General features: G+C 51.7%; 1 protein-coding gene across 1 annotated transcript in view; it reads left to right on the top strand.

Annotated features, from left to right (window-relative positions):
- The first annotated feature begins 776 nt into the window (after positions 1 to 776).
- Positions 777 to 19,298, top strand: part of CHST3 (carbohydrate sulfotransferase 3) — a 51,049-nt gene continuing 32,527 nt past the window's right edge. Inside the window, exon 1 of the mRNA XM_023737706.1 lies at positions 777 to 907. The gene's annotated coding sequence lies outside the window, so the exon portion shown is untranslated. The remainder of the gene's footprint in view (positions 908 to 19,298) is intronic.

Genomic DNA, 19,298 nt, shown 5'->3' with positions numbered 1-19,298 from the left:
TGTGATCTTTCGAAGCCTGGGGGACCGTCACTTACCCCAGAGTGGGCAGGAAGATCCTCCCCCCGCGCAGGGTCGGCAGGGAGCCCGCGCAGTCAGTGGGGTCCCTCTGGGGATGGGTGGAATGGGGGCCGGTAACGGCCTGGGCGGGGAGGCTTTGGCAGTGTGAAGCCGCGGGGATCTCGGTGCAGCTTCTCCCTCACCCAGGGCCCTGGAGCTCCTCCTCACATCGCCGGGGGGAGAGGCTGGGGGACCCGAGCGACCCGAACGGAGTCCCGGGGGAGGGGCAGGCTGAGGTGCTGCGCCCGGAACAAAGGCCCACAGAGGGGTCCAGGCGAGCGCGGCTCCCCGGGGGCGGGGGCGGCTCCCCTCCTACCCTCTGCTCCTCCCCCTGCTCCCCTCCCTCCACCGAGTGGCCGGGCCGGCTTGGAGCCCGAGCTGCGCCAACTTCGCCAACCGGTCCCAAGTTGGCGGGCGCGCTGGAGGTGGAAGCTGGGTGGGGTGAGGAGGAGGAGGAGGAGGAGGAGCAGGAGGGCTCCCGGGCGCCTTGGCTGCGGTTCAGGAATCCGCTGTAGCCGCTGCGGGCCGCTCGCTGGCTCGGGCCGGAGCAGGAGGACGCCAGGCAGGACCGCTCGCTCGCTCGCCGGCTCGCTTGCAGCGCAGGACGGCGCCCGCTAGGCGCCGATTCCCGCCGGGCGTGCAGACCGGCCGGCCCGCGCCTCTCTCCCTCCCTCCCCGCCACCGCCCCCTGGGGGCGCCGAGCCCGGACCGCAAGGGAGCCGGAGCCCCGGAGCCGTTTCTGCCGGGATCTTCCGAGAGGAGGGAGAAGTTGCGAGCGGATGCTGCCAGCGCCGGAGCCCATCCGCGGAGAGTCGGACCCGCCCCGGCCGGAGGAGGCTCGGAGGCCGGGGTAAGTAGGGCGGCGGCGCCGGAACCGCCTCCCAGACGGCAGAGGAGGCCGCCTGGCCGCGCGGCCCCGGCCTTCGCAGTTCGCGCTCGCGCGCCAAACTTTGGAGGGAGAAGGGGGCAAAGCGGAGTGTGAGAGAGGGAGTTCCCGGCTCGGGGAGACCCCACGCAGGCACCCACAGACCTGCTGCACCCAGATTCACAACTGCCAGGTACACACAACTCATCAACACTCAATCCACAGCCACACAGCGCACGAGTTCTGGGCACAAGCCACGCCGACCATGCATACGCCACATACGGAAATTTAAGTTACTGAGAACGTGGGCGGGGGGGGGGGAGGTGGTGCCGATCTTCAAACCAGACACTGACTCGTGCCCCTCACATCAACCCAAGGTCTTTGTCGCCTTCTGCCGCAGCACTCCCCCAACCCCAGTGAGAGGGAGCCCCCAAAGCGCGACGGTCTTTGGGAAGTCGTGGCTGGGACCCCGAGGCCGAGGAGTGGGGATGGGGAAGCAGACTTTGCAGTCGGTTGTCGGGGTTCAGCAGGAGTGCATTTGGTGGGGGGAAACTCGTGTCTGGGTGATGTGACAGGGTGTGCGCAGCCCTTCCGGAGGCGAGGCCAGGAGTGATTCATAAAGTCAGACCCAGCGTGCTGAAGTCTGTCAGCAGAGGGAAAAGGCTGGCGGGCCGGCGCGGCGCTGGGCAGCTGGGCAGCCGGGCAGCTGGCTGGTGGCAGTGACACGGCCTCTGGGAAAGCCAAGACCCTTCCCCCCAGCGGATATGTTTCCTCCTAGGGACTTCCCGACTGGGCAAGGTGAGGAGATTCCAGCCCTGGGTGTGGATATGTGCGGGGTGGGGTGTGTTTCAGACTCAGAGTTATGGAGAAACCCCCGCAGGTTCTCTGAAGCCTTATTTATTTTCCTTGCACCCGAAGTTGTGTTTGGTTTCTGATGCTGTGGTATCCTGGGGGAGCCCAAGGATGTTCCAAGGATTTTCCTGAGCTTAGCACAGTTCCTAGCACTTAGTGGATACTCAGTAAATCATTGGTTGATGAATAACCCACTTTACTGCTAACCAAAAGGTTGGAGGTTCAAGTCCATCTGGAGGCACCTTGGAAGGAAGGCCTGGCGGTCTACTTCAGATAAATCAGTCATTGAAAACCCTATGGAGCACAGTTCTACTCTGTCACACATGGGGTCGCCGTGAGTCAGAACTGACTTGACAGATAACTGGTAAAGCACAATGCCTGGCACATAGTGGATACTCAATAAATCGTTGTTTGATGAATAATGAGACCACTGATTAATATTTATTATGGACTCACTGTGAGCCAAGCTCAGTGGACCTGAGCTGAGTTGGAATCAGTCTTCTTGCAGAGGAGGGGGTCCCGAGTGTCTCCAGGGAGCTCTGCCTGATCTGTTTGGGGAAGTAGCCCAAGCATGCCACTGTGCCCTGTATGCTGGCATCAGGGACTTGAGTCTCATCATTGGCCTCTGACCCCCTAAGAGGGGCAACAGGAAAAGCTCTATTTCCTGTCTGGTTAAGTTAGGGTAGAGTAGGGTTTCTGTGGATGGGATCTGTAGCTTGCAGGCATCTTGGGTATCAATTTGGGGTCTCAAAAGAGGAGTGAGTGTCAGTATCAGAGACAACTCAGAGACAGCCATCTGGTGTGCCTCGGGCCTGCCACATCCCCGCATGGTTCAGAGAAGACTAGATCCCTCTGTAGGAAAGTCCCAGGATCGCACCTTCTGAGAGAGAGCTCCTGCCTAGGGGCCACCCTTTCCTCCCATCTGCAGATTTAGAGAATAACTTCAGACCTACAGCAGGGAGAGGGTTCCATTCCATCAACCCTCCCATCTCCTAGCTGCAGGGAAGAGGGGCTGGTAAGCGGGAGAAGGAGCTGGGCCAGGCTGGTGGGCATGTGCAGGGGTACCTGGATCATGGGAGCAGGTGGAATTGAAGGTCACCTGCTTTCCTTCCTGGCTCCTGCTGGCCTGGCTGGAGATGGGTCTCATGAAAGGTCTAGGAGCTGTGTCTTCTGGCAGCATCTTGGCTCCATGGTTGTGGTGGCAGCAGGTGGAGGGGTGGTTACACACAGTCCCTGCATTGAGCCCTGGTGTGGGTTCTTCTGTGCCAGCTGGCATGAGCTTCCCAGAGGATCAGAAACATCCCATGCCCTGTAACTGGGATCCCAAGCAGTCTTGGGAATGATACCTGGCTGCTGTGGGAGAGAAAGCGTGCAAGGATGTGGGGGCGGCCTAGGCATGTAATGGCAAAGAAATGTGTCATTCCCCACCCCTAGCCCCTCGTGAAGAACTCTGATTAGGTTCACTGTACTTCTCAAGCTTCTAAATGGCCTTACTGTGAAAATAAGCAAAGCATACGGGCAGTGTCAAGGACTGTGGCTCAAGAATGAGAGGGGGTGGTCTGGGCTTAGCCAGTTGCCATCAAGTCGATTCCGACTCATGGTGACCCCATGCGTGTCAGAGTAGAACTGTGCTCCATAGGGTTTTCAATGGCTGATATTTTGGAAGTAGATCACCAGGCCTTTCTTCTGAGGCACATCTGGGTGGACTCAAACCTCCAACCTTACCGTTAGCAGCTAAGCATGTTAACCTTTTGCATCAGCCAGAGACTCCAGTCTGGGTTTGGCCACCCCTAAAATCAGGTTGAACTCTACAGCCAGTCCCTTTCCCATCACCTTTCTACCTTAATTTTGCCTTCTGTGAATCACAGTCTCTGCATATATTATCTCATTAAGCCCCTGCATCCCTATGAGGTTCATGCTTGTCTCCATTTTACAGATTAGGAAACTGAGGCTCAGAAAAGTTAAGTAACCTTTTAAAAAAATTTTTTTATTGTTGTAGTTTAAATGAAGTTTACATTTCAAGTTAGTCTCCCATACAAAAATTTATACATACATTGTTATGGGACCCTAATTGCTCTCCCCATACTGTGACAGCACACTCCTCCTTTCCACCCCAGAGTCCCCATGTCCATTCAACTAGCTCCTGACCCTCTCTGCCTTCCCATCTCACCTCCTGATAGAAGCTGCCCGTTTAGTCTCTTGTATCTACTTGAACTAAGAGTCACAGTCCTCACAAATATCACTTTATGTCCCACAGTCCAGTCCAATCCCTATCTGAAGAGTTGACCTCGGAAATTGTTTTAGTTCTGGGCTGATAGAGAATCCGGGGGCCATGCTTTCTGGGGTTCCTCCAGTCTCAGTCAGACCATTAAGTCTGGTCTGCAGAAAAGGTAAGCAACTTTTTCAAGGTCACATAGTTGGTGAGGGACAAAGCCAGGATCTGAACCTGGGCAGTGTGACTCAGGAACTCCCTGCTGTCTCTGTCATGCTAGGCTGTCTCAAGGTCCCTCCTGGTTTCCCATGGCAACAAGGAAACAGCACTGATTCCACTTACTGACATGGAGGTTGTTTTATAGGTGGACCACAGTCCTCTTTTTCCACAGACCCTGCCCAGCCTGGGTTACAGCATGGCTGTGCCGTCAATGGCTGGGTGGCCCCAGGTTCTGGAGGCTTCTAGTGGCTCAGGAGTCAGTAAACAATCAGGGGAGGGCAGCTCAGAGATGACTGCAGGGAGATGCAGCAATAAGTCAGGTGAGAGATCTCTGCTTATCCAAGAAGTGGGGGTGCAAGTGTCAGTTGTGGTCACCCCTTGGGTGTGGGAGAAATTGCCAGGTAAACTAAAACATTCTCAAATAGATTATCATACTCCCTTCTCTTTCGAGCCCTGCCCTCAACTGCCACCTCCTGTTGTCACTTACCTGGTGAATATAAACGGCCACATCATAGCAGTCCTTCCCCGGGCCCCATCCCAGTGTCTGACCCTTGGAGGTGCTTGGGAACCTCGTCAGATGATGGATGAAGCCTGGGGAGGGTCCGTGAGTGCCTTTGATGGAAAGTCAGAGGAAAGCAAGGAGCGGAAGGAAGCTCACCGCGAGGAAACAGATTCAGACAGGTCTCCATGAAGTTATGCAGGAGGACAGGACCGTTCTTCTCATTCGTTAAATAGAAGTGATGCTGGGGCCCTTGTCTTCTCTGATGGCTAAAGAGACAGTAAAGGCAGTGCTTGCCTGCGCTGAGCCTGCGGGTCCCATGGCTGGCTGTGGAGTTTGTGCTGTGCTGGAAGGGGAACACAGTTCAGCCTTGTCTCTCCATCACCCCAAGTCAGCCTGGTCATTCCTGGCCCCCTGCCAGGTGGAGGGACAGGGCCAAGAGAGCCCCCGACGATGACCACAGACACACTGCTAACCTCACGTCTCCCCCCAGCCCTCCCTTTCCACGCACCCCAGCCTGTTCACAAAGGTGGCTTGTGTGCTAAGGGACTGCGGGTTTCTCTGGGCCCTGGGAAATCTATCACTGGGGCGCGGGAAGGCTCTCTGAAAGGGATTTGGAGGAAAAGTGTGGAAAATAAATATGCCAGTTCTCAGTTCAGCCTCTCCTGAACTCCACAGTAAACAACCACCTCAGAAACCAGCCTGGGAGGCGATTTGGCCTCTGTAGTTACACCTGGCTCCCTAGCTGCCCTCCTCCCTCTGTCCAGCTCCTTCCCGCCTAGCCCCTCCTCTTTGACTTTGGAGCCTCTAGCAGGGAACAACCCGCCCACCACCAGTCCTTGTCCTCCTGGGGCAGGTGGACCAGAGGAGCATGTGGGAGAAAAGACTGGTCCCCTGGGTGTTCCATCCCAGCCCTACTCGCCCTGGGTGAGTCTTTGAGCCCTGGCCCAGCTGGGAGTGGTAAAGGTGGTCCATCCGATAATTGGAGACCTGGAGGCGCAGTGGTTAAGAACTCAGGCTACTAAGCAAACAGTTGGCAGTTCGAATCCACCAGCTGCTTCTTGGAAACCCTATGAGGTAGTTCTACTCTGTCCTATAGGGTCGCTATGAGTCGGAATCGACTCGGCGGCAACGGGTTTGGTTTTGGTTTTGGTTTCCGTTGGTTGGTGAATTTGAGTTTGATGGTGGAGAACCGTGGACCTTTTCTTCAGTTTTGTGGCGTCTGAGGAAGCTTTGCATCTTAAACACTGGTTTTGGATGGGTGGGGTAAAGATAGCTTTCCCCGGTGTGTCCCTCCAAAATGGAGTCCATTTGCAAAGAAACCCTCAAAACTATACATGTACCATGCCAGGGCTTCCCAGACTAACCAAAATGTCAGGTTACTTTGCTTTTGGTGGGAGTCATATCAGTTCAGCGGTGGGGTGGTGTAAGACCACTCCGTTGATTATAAGACCCTCAGAAGCAGTATTACAATTACTATGTCTGTGGGATAGGAAGCAAATTCGTGATAACTTAATAACTTCAGTTTATCTGGTTGCCCAACTCTAAAACCCAGCACCTGGTGAGAAGGCGGAGGGCTCTACGGGGGGATTGGCAGCTGAGGGCACCCACCTCAGGTGTGAGGAGTGGCCAAGGGGTCTTTCCATTGTATGTGGCTGTGCCCCGCTGGGTCACCAAACCCTGAGACCTCAGATCTGGGGAGCAGCACACTACCCGAAGGCTCTGGGTCCTGCTTCCAGGTAGGGAGCTTCTTTGTCCTGCTGCTGCCAGGCTGCCGGAGAGGGTTCTCCAGAGAGCCAGAACCAATAGGAGATGACAAATAGGTACATGTTGTTATTGTTGGTTGCTGTCGAGTTGGCTCCGACTCATGGCGACCTTATATATAATAGAACCAAACATTACCCGGTCCTGCTCTATCTTCACGATTACTGGCATGTTTGAGTCCATTGTGAAGTGTCTTCCAACCTAGGGGGCTCATCTTCCTGCACTGTATCAGACAGTGTTCTCTTGTGATCCATAGGGTTTTCTTGGCTAATTTTCAGAAGTAGATCACCAGGGCTTTCCTCCTAGTCTGCCTTAGTCTGGAAGCTCCACTGAAACCCGTCCACCTTGGGTGACCCTGCTGGTGTTTGAAATACCAATGACGTAGCTTCCAGCATCATAGTAACATGCAAGCTACCACAGTATGACAAACTGACACATGAGTGGTGGAATAGATACACAGATAAATATAGATCAATTTCTTTTAAGGAATTGGCTCACATGATTGTGGGAGCTGGCAAGTCCGAAATCTGCAGGACAAGCTGGCAGGTGGAAAGCTGCAGGAGTTGACACTGTAATCTTGAGGCAGAATTTTCTTCTTCCCTGGTAAACCTCAGTTTTTACTCTTAAAGGCCTTCAACTGATTGGGTGAGGCCTACCCACATTATCGAGAGTAATCTTCTTTACTTAAACTCAAGTGATTGTAGATGTTAATCACATCTGCAGAGTATCTTCACAGCAATATCTAGATTCCTGTTTGATTAAATAACTTGGTACTAGAGCCAAGCCGGAGCCCTGATGGTGCAGTGGTTAAGTGTTTGGCTGCTAACCAAAAGGTTGGCAGTTCAAATCCACCAGCCGCTCCTTGGAAACCCTATGGGGCAGTTCTGCTCTGTCCTAGTTTTTGGTTTATAGCCGTTGCCGTTGAGTCCTACTCTGTCCTGTAGGGTTGCTATGAGTCTGACTCGATGGCTACGGCTATAAACCAAAAACTAGGACAGAGGAGAACTGCCTCATAGGGTTTCCAAGGAGTGGCTGGTGGACTTGGACTGCCGACCTTTTAGCTAACAGCCATAGCTCTTAACCACTGCACCACCTCAGAAACAAGTCAACGGCGACGGGTTTTTTATAGCCGAGCCAAGTTGACGCATGAAGTTAACTATCACAAGAGGTGAGCACCACAGCCTGCAGCCTTGTGAGAGAGGGGCTGGTGGTCTGAGCTGCCCACCACATCCTCACAGACCATCACATACGTTGTCATGGGCGGAAATGTACAAATACACGCACAGCACAGCCCATGCACGTGCACACAGGACTCAGATACGTTCCCCCAGCCCCAGTAAACAGCCAGACACATTACAGACGCTCACTGGAACAACATTTTCGGGTACAAGCGCATGTGTGCACGCACACAGACCCAGATAATCAAGCACAGGACATGCTCATTCTGAAAGGCAAATTATATAGCGGTTAAGAGTGCCGATTGCCAGAGTTGGAATGCCTGTGATACAGTTTAGTAACTGGGTGACCTCGGGCAAATTACTTAATCTCTTTGGAGTCTCAGTTTCCTAAACTGTAAGAGGAGGATGGTAGCAGAAACTTAGCTCATAGGATTGTTAGTGAATTAATGTATGTGTTATGGATGGAATTGTGTCCCCCAAAAGTATGTGTTGGAATCCTAACCCTATACCTGTGGATGTAACCTCATTTGGAATAGGGATTTCTTTGTTATGTGAATGAGGCCCTAGCCATGTAGGGTGTATCTTAAACTTTATCACTTTTGAGATATAAAAAGAGTGGATTAGACATAGACACAAGCAGGGACAAACAGATAAATGCCACATGGAGATCGCCAAGGAACTGCAGAACAGAAGCTGAAAGAAACAAAGATCCCAGAGCCAACAGAGAGAGAGCCTTCCCCTAGAACCAGTGCCCTGGATTCGGACTTCTAGCCTCCTGAACTGTGACAGAATAAATGTCTGCTCACTGAAGCTACCCGCTTGCGGTATTTCTGTTACAGCAGCACCAGGAGGTTAAGACAGTACGTGAGGCGTTACACCTGGACCTGCGCAGTGTGAGGGCATGGTCGTGTGGTTGCCACCGTGCACCACACACTCTCTGCCTGATAGTCCCAGACCCGAGCGCACAGCCTTCTCAGACGAGTGCTCACAGACGTCAGTGGTGAATGGGATTTGGTCACTCTGCATTTTCTGAGCCCTGATTCTCCAGGAGCTATGGCGTTCACTCTACTAGATTCTAATCAGAATTTATTAGAATGATAATCTCATCTTCTGTCGGAAAATTATTATTTTAAAACAATTTGACACTCCCCCAAAGAAGGGTGTGAATCCTTTAGCAGGGGTTTTCAAACGAGGTTCCATGGAGCCCCAGAGTTCACGGAGACCCCTCAGAGGCCTGGTGGGGGGGGGGGGTTCCAGGCTCCTCACCAATTTATTTGTTCTACGTACTGGGTTTCTGAGGAAAGTTCTGGTTCATAAGAAGCCTCTACAGGCTGGTCTCCTTTCGTCCTATGGGTGTGCACAATTTTGTTCACACTTGCGGATACCATCTGGGTGTGGGCGAGCTCTCGTAGCTACCTGAGGGTTGGCCCCGGCCTCTCATGCTCCGCTCTGCCCACTTCCCCCTTCCTCTCCAGCTGCTGTACTATCTGCGGGATTCTGGAAGGTGCTAACATGTCCAAGCCAAAGCAGTACTATCTGAGGAAATATTTTTAAAACAAACTGGGCTACCCCTCTGGCTGAGGCTGTGCTTATTTTCAGCAAGGAATTTCACAACTCAGACAACACAGGATGGGGCTGGGGGCGCCCGGCTCTCCTCTGGAGAAGAGCCCAGGGCTTGTGAGGGAGATGGAGAGAGGCTTGTGGGCCTGTTGCTGCAGGGTTAAGGACAGATGTTTGACGAGGCCCTGAGATTAGAAACCTAGAACCTGTAAGTCAGGAAGGAGAAGGCATTCTCATGAGGGAAGAAGAACCAAAACACTCGCAACCACAAAGGCAAAACCCGACCCACTGCCGTGGAGTTCATTCCCACTACTCACAGCAACCCCATAGGACAGGGTAGAGTTGCCACTTAGAGTTTCCTAGGCTGTAATCTTTACCGAAGCCGGCTGCCACATTTTTCTCCCGTGGAGCGGCTGGTGGGTTCAAGCTGCTGACCTCTTGGTTAGCAGCCAAGTTCTTTAACCACTGCACCAGGCAGCCCTGCCCTATTTTTGTTTTGAGAGATGCTATTTCTCTTTCACTTTTCCTCCTCCTTTTGAATCTGGTACAGGTCCAGGGGGCAGGGCTTAGAAAGGGGACATAACAGCCTCCATTGTACATGGGAAATATTAATGATAGCACCCAGCATGCCCAGCACTGTCCCGAGCACCTTCCCGGCATTTACTTAATGCGTTTTCACAGGGAGCCCATGAGGTCAGTACCATTGTTACCACCATTTTACAGATGGGAAAACAGAGCTACGCAGACAGCTGGTGAGCGGCAAAGCTGGGTCTGAGCCTAGCAGCCTGGCCCCAGAGTCTGTACTCTCAGGCCTGCCAGGATGCCACCCGATTGTGTCTGTCCTGTTTGTGGCTGCAGCTGAAAAGGAGAAGTGGCACACACGAATAGTCACTTAGTAACCATGACCAGGGCCCACCTGGGTTTCTGGCTAGGAAGTTCTAGAGGAGTTGGCATCAGGGGTAGCCCTGGGCTGGCTGTGGGCGTTGAAAGTGAAAGTTTGAGCCTCATCCTTCCCCAAGTCTGATTCTGGCATCCACCGGCTGACCTTGGTGGGACCTTTCTGATTGTATAACGACCTCTTGTTTTATTTTATTTTTTAAATAACGCCTTTGTGGAGATATAATTCACCCACCTAAAGTGTACAATTCAGTGGTTTTCAGTATATTCACAGAGTTGTGCAACCATCACCACAACATTTCTAGAACATTTGCAACACCCCAAAAAGAACCCCAAGCCCATTAGCAGTCACTCCCTGTTTCCCTTCTACCTCTTTGGCCCCCAGCCCTAGGCAACCACAATCACCAATCTTGTCTCTGTCTCTGTGGATTTGCCTATTCTGGACATTTCATCCAAACGGAACCATACACTATGCGGTCCTTTGTGACTGGTTTCTTTCATTCAGTATAATGTTCTCGAGGTTCTTCCATTCAATGGCCTCTTGCACGGCCTGGCCATCTGCTGATGCCGCCCCCTCTGCTCTGACCTGCTCTCAGGCAGTGGTGCAGATGGCAGCGGGAGGGATTTAAATTAAAAGGAGGAGCTGGCCTGAGCGGGCCTCTGCCTCCCTGATGGCTGTCCCAACAAGACCGAAACCCCACCCTGGAGTAAGCATCAAGCTGCTTGGGACGCTGACTCTTCTGTGGGCCTGGTGATTTTTCAGCAAATATTTATTCCTCAGCCTGTTTGACCAGTTCCCACTTGTTGGCGTTCCAGCACCCCAAACTGTCCTCGTCTCTCAGACACACACGTCCTGCTCTCTGAGGCCTTTTCAGCTCCTGAGAACACTCCCTCCTGCCCTCTTTCCTCTGGCAGCTCTCACGCACCTCATGCTCTCCTGGAAGCCATCCGCTGACCCCAGGTCTAGGATGGTGGCCCTCCCCTGGGGCTGCCTGCACTTCCCCCCTCATCACATTTCACGCTACAGTGTTACGCTTGCTTGCTTCATGGCCTGTGGTCTCCACTAGGTTGTGAGCACTGTGAGGGCAGGACAGTGTTTGCCTTATGTCCCCAGAGCTGGGCACAGCCCCAGGCTGGCGTAAGTGCTCATACCTGGTGGCGGAGCAAATGAGTGAGAGATATGATGTGGGGCCTGGGATGAAGAGGCTTCTGGCTGGAGAGTGAAACTGAGTCCCAGTCCAGGATGCTCCCATTAGGGTAACCCATGTCTGGGGAGAGATGGTGGATCACAGTGATTGGGGGCAGCTGGCATGGGCCCAAGGCGAGTGTGAGACAAGGAGGGAACTTGGAGAGCTGGCCCCAGGCAGACCACCTCTCACGCTCATCACCCTGTGGGCGCTCAGCTGGGATCTTGAGCATGAACGACCTGCCCTTCTGTCCTGGCCAGACTGAGGATGGGCCTGAGACCCTCTGAGAGCCCCCTCCAGTCCTGCCCACTGCTTGCCTTCCCCCAGACGACTCCCCTGTGAGTTACTTGGGCTTGTGAATGGTTGGACTATGGGCCTCACTACTCAACACCACCAGCAAGGGGGAGTCCAGTCCTGACCCCCAGGCAACAGAAGCCTGCCATGTCTGAGTCAGTTCCCTAGGGCAGAGAGACGGAAGCTCGGCTGGCAGTAGTTGCCTTCCCCAGGGGTGGAAAGGAGCTGCTCTGTAGTTCCAGCTTCATCCCTCCGAGCTGTCCTTGTAGAAGTAGGGGGACTCCCAACTGCTGGAACCAGCCTTCACACCACCTACCACATCACCTGCCCAGGTACCGTGTGCCTGCTCATGCCTGACACCATGCAAGGTGGGCTCTGGGTATCCGGAGGCATCTTCAGGCTAGATAGGAGACCAACTGTGATGAACCCACAAAGGTAGACATGAGGGAAGAGCTGGGGAAGGCTTCATGGAGGAGGTGGATGTTCCAGTACAAGAAGGAAACCCCAGCAAAGCTTAGAGATGGGAAAGTTCAGATCTAATTCAGGGAATGGTGAGGAGTCCAGCTAGACTGAACTGTAATTGGTAGGGTGCATGAAGGAGAGAGAGGAAAAGATGAGGCAGGATGGAATAGTGGTTACATACCCAGGCTCTAGAGCTGGGCTGCCTCTGTGGCTAACACAGTGTTATGGATTGAATTGTGTCCCCTAAAAATGTATATCAACTTGGCGAGGCCACGATTCCCAGTATTGTGTGGTTTTCCACCATTTTGTGATCTGACATGATTAGCCTATGTGTTGTAAATCCTAACCTCTATGATGTTAATGAGACAGAATTACAGGCAGTTATCTTAATGAGGCAGGACACAATCTACAGGATTATGTTGTGTCTTGAGTCAATCTCTTTTGGGATATAAAAGAGAGAAGCGAGCAGAGAGGAGAGGGACCTCATACCACCAAGATAGAAGAGCCGGGAGCGGAGTGCATCCTTTGGACCCAGGGTCCCTGTGCTGAGAAGCTCCTAGTCCAGGGGAAGATTGAGGACAAGGACCTTCCCCCAGAGATGACAGAGAGAGAAAGCCTTCCCCTGGAGCTGGCACCCTGAATTTAGGCTTCTAGCCTCCTAAACTGTGAGAGAAGAAATTTCTCTTTGTTAAAGCCATCCACTTGTGGTATTTCTGTTATAGCAGCACTAGCTACCTAAGACACCCGGCTTCCCACTTACTGGCTGTGTGACCATGGCCAAGCTACTTAACCTCTCTGTGCCTCAGTTTCCTCATCTGTCAATGGAGCTACTAATGGTACACACACATACCACATGGGGATGATAGGAGAATACAGTCAGTTTCTCTGTAAGCATTTACAGCAGTGTCTGGCATACAGTAAACACTCAAGAAGGGTGCACTGGTCTCTCTCTTTTTTTTTTTAATGCAGCTAGAAAAGGAAGTTGTGGTCAGATCATAGAAGGCCTTGAATGTCATACTTTTCATTTCCTAAGCACCTGCTGTGTGCCAAGTCTTAACAGACATTCTCACTAAGTCTCATACAACCCCGCAAGGTTGTTAGCAATGTCTCCATTTTACAGATGAGGAAACTGAGGCTCAGAGAGGTAGAGTAACCTACCCCAGGTCCCTCAGTCAGGAGGAGTCAGAGGCAGTAATCAGACCCAGGTCTGTCTGGCACTTGAGTCTTTCCTCAACGTGGAGAATGGAGAGACATGGCAGAGGCAGTGGTGGGGACACCACAGCTGTGGGTCCCTGGGGCAGGAAGGACAGGCGGTGATGGGAAGGAGAGATTCCAGGCAAGCGTGGAGGGCAGGATGCAGGCAGTCCCGGGGCCAGAGCACACTGCTCACCCTTAACAAATTGGGACATGCTGTTGAGTCATTTTGGGAAAACATGGCATCACTGAGTGTCACCGTCTGCCACCCACCTGTTAGTCTGCCCTCTGTTGTCTCGCCTGGTGACCTCAGTGCCAAAGCCTTCACAGGGACTCACACCCCAGGTGGCAGGGTCAGGCCAGCTCCCCTTCTCTGCCCTGAGTTCCCCTCCTGAGCCGCTGTCTCCCACCTCTGTCCTCCCTGCCAGGGGCTCCCTCCCCAGCCCTACTCATGAGGCTGGAGCTTCTGGAAGTATTAATGGACACAAAGAGCTTCCCAGAAGGTCACCTGATTGGGATCCTGGGCAGGGAGGGTACGGCTTATGCGTTTGTGTTATGTCTGCTTTTCCTTTGAGAATAGTGCCTGCTGTTCTGTTGGAATCACTTTAAAAACATAAAGTCTGAAAGATTAGATAGCTCCATAAAACAAAGCAAGACTAATGGGGCACAACAGTCCAGGGACAAGGACCAGAAGGCAGGAGGGGACAGGAAAGCTGGTAATAGGTAACCAGAGGTTGAGGAGGGACAGTGTTGACATGTTGTGGGGTTGTTAACCATTGTCATAAAACAATGTGTACTAACTGTTTAATGAGAAACTATTTGTTCTGTAAATCTTCATCTAAAGTACAATTTAAAAAAAAAGAGAGAGAGAAATAAAAATATAAAGGCTGATTGAGGTGTGTGCCCAGCACTGTGCCATGTCCTAGAGAAGATTTAGAGACACACCCTCTGACTTCCAGAGGATACAGCTGAGTATCTGAGAGCTCTTTATTTATTACGCATCCATGGGCTGAGTACTTTATTAGCATCAATCTGATTGTATGAAGTAGCCTTATTTGCCAGATGCAACGTCAAGACCCAGAGACATTAGGTGACTTGTCCACGGTCACACAGCAAGAACTCAGACCCATGGCCATCCAGCTCCAGAGCCTATGCTTTTAGCTACTCTACCATCCAGTCTAAAAAGAAGCTTCCAAAGAGTGATAGGAGATGAGGTACCCAACCTGTGCCCACCAGGTTGTGTGGTGCAGGCAGGCAGTGCCGGGAGAGTTTTCATCTCAGATGTGGATCATCCCCAGAGCTTTTTGGAGATTGTAGATCCACGTGGTGGGTGGCAGAGAGTGCCCAGCTTCCTTGGCCATGCAAACCCTGCTGACATGCCTGTTTGGGGTGAGGGTGTGTCTTAGTCATCTAGCACTGCTATAACAGAAATACCACAAGTGGATGGCTTTAACAAAGAGAAGTTTATTCTCTCACAGTCTAGGAGGCTAGAAGTCCAAATTCAGGGCATCAGCTCCAGGGGTAGGCTTTCTCTCTGTGTCAGCTCTGGAGGAAAGTCCTTGTCATCATTCTTCCCCTGGACTAAGCGCAGGGACCCCGGGTCCAAAGGACACGCTCTTCTCCTGGCACTACTTTCTTAGTGGTATGAGGCTCACCTGTCTCTCTGCTCACTTCTCTCTTTTATATCTCAAAAGAGATTGACTTAAGACACAACCTAATCTTGTAGATTGAGTCCTGTTTTATTAACATAACTGCCGCTAACCCTACCTCATTAACATCATAGACGCAGGATTTACAACATAGGAAAATCACATCAGATGACAAAATGGTGGGCAATCACACAATACTGGGAATCATGGCCTAGCCAAGTTGACAGATATTTTTCAGGACACAATTCAATCCATAACAGAGGGTTTCTTTAAAACTTCTGTTGACTCTCTTCTCAGGAAGGAGCACAGGGCTCAGGAGGCGCCTGTGCGGTTTCTGATGGGCCAGACCTGGAACAGGAGAATGAGTCAAGCTGGGAGTGCGTGCCAGCCTCTCGGCCCAGTCTGTGGGCACAGGATGCCAGGTTGCTGCAGCTGCTGCTGTGCCTCGAGCTCCTTCCCCACGCAGCCCACAGCTGGGCCAGATCTTGGGGGCAGTCACCCTACCTGCACTGAATGGCACAGCATGTTAATGATCTCATTTCACCCTCACCACACCCTTGCAGAAGAGGCACAGTTATCCCCATTTTCCAGGTGAACACACTGAGGCTTAGAGAACTTTCCTATCTTGGCTGAGTACCCTCAGCCAAAAGAGAAGACTCTGAGACTCAAGTTTTCAGCGTCTCAGTCTGCAGAGGGAGGGACGGGCCCAGTTTCTTCCTGAAGGAGGGGAGGAGTTGGCTGCTCTCCTACACTGAGCAGTGCAGACCACGCTCTGTCTAGGGCTTGCCTTTCTGATTCATTTGTAGTCACTGGGGCAAGCAATGGGTCCCTCTGTTGCAGTGTGAGTAACCCTCCAGGGTGAGAGAAAAACTCTTATTTCCCGTGGGCAGTGAGTCACGGTTTTTCCTGGAGCACTTTTGAGGCCATAGGGGCCCTCTACCAGGCATTGGGGGCCAGCTCCTTCTCCACCCTGGTGCCAGCCCCACCCTGGCCCTGGCAGTGCCTGTCTGTGGAAGAGGGCCTGGAAACAAATGGCCTCCGTGAGTGGGCCTGGCCCTGGTGATTACTCAGCACGCAGTGTTTTGCTGTTGCTCTCAATAGGCAGATGCCAGATACCCAGAGGTCTGTGGGGTTGCAGCCTTCAGGGGTCCCCTTTAATACCCAAGGATATCTGGGAATCCCCAGGAATGCTAATAAGTCCACAGATGTGCAGGCAGCCCCTGCTGGCACTGCCCCCCTCAGTCCACATCAGGCTTTGGGGGTAAGCATTCCTCCCCAACAGGAGTGAGGGGAACAGAAACCAGATACTCCCCCCTCATCCTCAGTCTCAGGCCCAATCACCACAATAATAATTTCTGGAGAGTTGTCACTTTTCTGGCAGAGAAGGCAGACTTTTTTTTTTTTTTTAATTGATTGAGAAAAAATTCACATAATATAAAATTATCATTTTAAAGTGAACATTTCAGCAGCGTTTCGTACGTTCACGATTTGTGCAACCACCGCCTCTGTCTAGTTCCAAAACATTTCCATCACTCCAAAATCAAACCCCTGTATATATTTAAAGGAGTCCTGGTGACGCAATGATTAAAGCACTCGGCTGCCAACCGAAAGGTTGGTAGTTTGAACCAACTGCTCCATGGGAGAAAGATGCAGCAGACTGCTTCCGTAAAGATTTACAGCCTTGGAAACCCCATGGGGCAGTTCTGCTCTGTCCCATAGGGTCACTATGAATAGTTTGATTTTGTTTTTTTGGTATATATTAAGCAGTTTCTCCCCATCCGCCCACTGCCAGCCCGGGCCACCACTAATCCCATAGAAAATGTAGATTGTAAGCTAAACTGTAGGGGTAGTTTTGCTTCTCATCGCCCTCCCTGCCAGTTTTCTTTTCTGGGATGAGATTTGGGCTTTTCCTCTGCTTCAGTTCTGAGGCCGGTTAAAGAGGCTTTTCCAAACAAGGGGGTCTAACCTCAAAAGAATTTTGCCCCTATCTCTTCAGGTAGAAACCTGGTTGTTAGTTGATGTTGAGTCAGCTCCAACTGCTGGCGACCTTATGTATCACAGCACACAAGGTTGCCTGGTCCTGTGCTGTCTTCACGATTGTTGGCATGTTTGAGTCCATTGTTGCAGCTGTTGTACTAATCCATGTCATGGAGGGTTTCCCTCATTTTCATTGGCCCCTACCAGAAAACTGGTACCTACTTGTATTTAATTTTAATCTTATTTTATAAAATAGGTAATACATGCCCATGGTACAAAATCCCTAAAGTACAAAAGGGTATAGGGTGCAGTTCCTTTCCCGAGCCTTACCCAGGCACCCAGGTCTCCACAGAGGCCACCCACGTTATAATTTCCTGCGTGTAAGCTGCTTTTCAATTGCCTGTTTTGTTTTCTCTTTTGGTAAAATACACACGAGATAAAATTCACCATTTTAACTATTTTAAAGTGTACAATTCAGTTAAATTGTACGTTTTTGTTTTTGGTTTTTTTTTGTGCTTTAGGTGAAAGTTTACAGCTCAAGTTAATTTCTCATACAAAAATTTATACACATATTGTTATGTGACACTAGTTGCAACTCCTATAATGTGACAGCACACTCCCCCTTTCCACCCTGGGTTTCCCATGTCCCTCCAACCAGCTCCTGACCCTCTCTCCCTTCTCATCTCGCCTCCGGACAGGAGCTGCCCATTTAGTCTCGTGTATCTACTTGAAATAAGAAGCACACTCTTCACGAGTATCATTTTATGTCTTATAGTCCAGTCTAATCTTTGTCTGAAGAGTTGGCCTGGGGAATGGTTTTAGTTCTGGGTTAACAGAGATTCTGGGGGCTGTTTTAATTTTTATTGTGGTGAAAATATACACACCAAAACATACAACAATTCAATAATTTCTACATGAATAACTCAGTGACATTGATTACAATGTCTTCAGGTTTAACTTGTCCAGTTTTAAAACAGTTAAAATCCTACTCTGCTGGGCTCCCAGTTCCACCATTAGGTAAACTGAGGCCCAGCCTGGAAAATCCCGGGGCCCTGGAAATAGCATCTGATCCCCTGCAGAGCCAGCTCTGCCCAAGGACTGTTATTATGACAATTGCCTGTGACGTTGCTAAGTGATTGCTCCCTCCCAAGCTGCTTTGGATGTCCTGCTTCCTGGTCCCCACCCCTCAGCTGTCACCTTTGACTCCACCGCACAACACAATGGAGGCCCCTCACCCCCTCATCCCCTTCGGCTCCAGGGAGCCAGCCCCAGCCTGTCCCCTCGGCTTCCAAGCATAACATTCTCCAGGCTCTGGGTTAACCCTGCCCTCTGGCTGCTCCTCCTTCCCCTTCCCCTCTAGTCCAGCTGGGCGGGAGCCAGGGCCTGTGAGGTCAGCTGATGTCAGTGGTCTGGCAATGGTTCATCAGACCAGACCATGCCGCCTCTTGGCCCGACAACGTGTTCAGAGTTCTCTAAGGGTGTGTGTGTTGGGGGGTGCATGCAGGAAGGGCTTGCCCTTCCCCATGCCTTCCTGAGTGTGACCAGAGACCACGCCTCTCCTTGCTCCTGCCCCATCTCCAAAATGTGATTTTTTAAAAAAGCCTCTCACAGATTGGCTGTGAACCACTAGTTGAGAAGGGAGGTTCACACAGCGTTCAGTAATAGTAACACCACCGCCTCCTCATATTAACCCTGCCTCTATGCCAGGCACCACACGACACATTGTAATGCATTGTCTCATCTAATCTTCACAACAACCCTGTGAGGTGGCACTGCTGTCCCCTTTGACAGAGGGAGAGTGACACCAGAGAAGTCTATCATGGTAGAAAGTGGTTCAGCCATGCTCCAAACCACACCATGGCTGCTGGGCTCCAGCCACTAACTCCTAACCACAGGCTGCACGGCTTCTCGGTGTTCAGAAACCCACTCACTTCCCCCTGGCCGGGCAACCTCTCATTCCCCACCCATTGCCATGGAGTCAATTCCAACTCATGACAACCCCATGTGTTCCAGAGTAGAACTGCTCCATAGGGTTTTCTTGCCTGTAATCTTTACGGAAGCAGATCTCAGGCCTTTCTTCTGTGGAACCACTGCGTGGGTTTGAACTGCCGACCTTTAGGTTAGTGCCACCCAGGGACCTTCATTCCTCCCAGACTAGTAATAATAATAAGTGACTCTCTACACCCTTTACTCTGTGTAAGACACTGTTCTAAAAGCTTTACAAATATTCATCATTTAATCCTCACAACGGGAGTCCCTGGGTGGGGCATCAATGCTGACATTATGCCCTTTGTACAGATGAGGAGGCCGAAGCATAGGGAGACAAGAAGCTTGCGTTTAAGGGCAGTGAGGGGTGCAGCCCTTAAGGAATGCAGGGAGGGCTCCACCTGCACTCAGAGCTGGCCTGTCACATCTCTGCCTACCCCTTGGAA

This window comes from Trichechus manatus, unplaced genomic scaffold, assembly GCF_000243295.1.
Source record: "Trichechus manatus latirostris isolate Lorelei unplaced genomic scaffold, TriManLat1.0 scaffold00106, whole genome shotgun sequence".
NCBI lineage: Eukaryota > Metazoa > Chordata > Mammalia > Sirenia > Trichechidae > Trichechus > Trichechus manatus.
The sequence above is the reverse complement of the archived record's forward strand: the minus strand, read 5'-3'. Positions and strand labels throughout refer to the sequence as shown.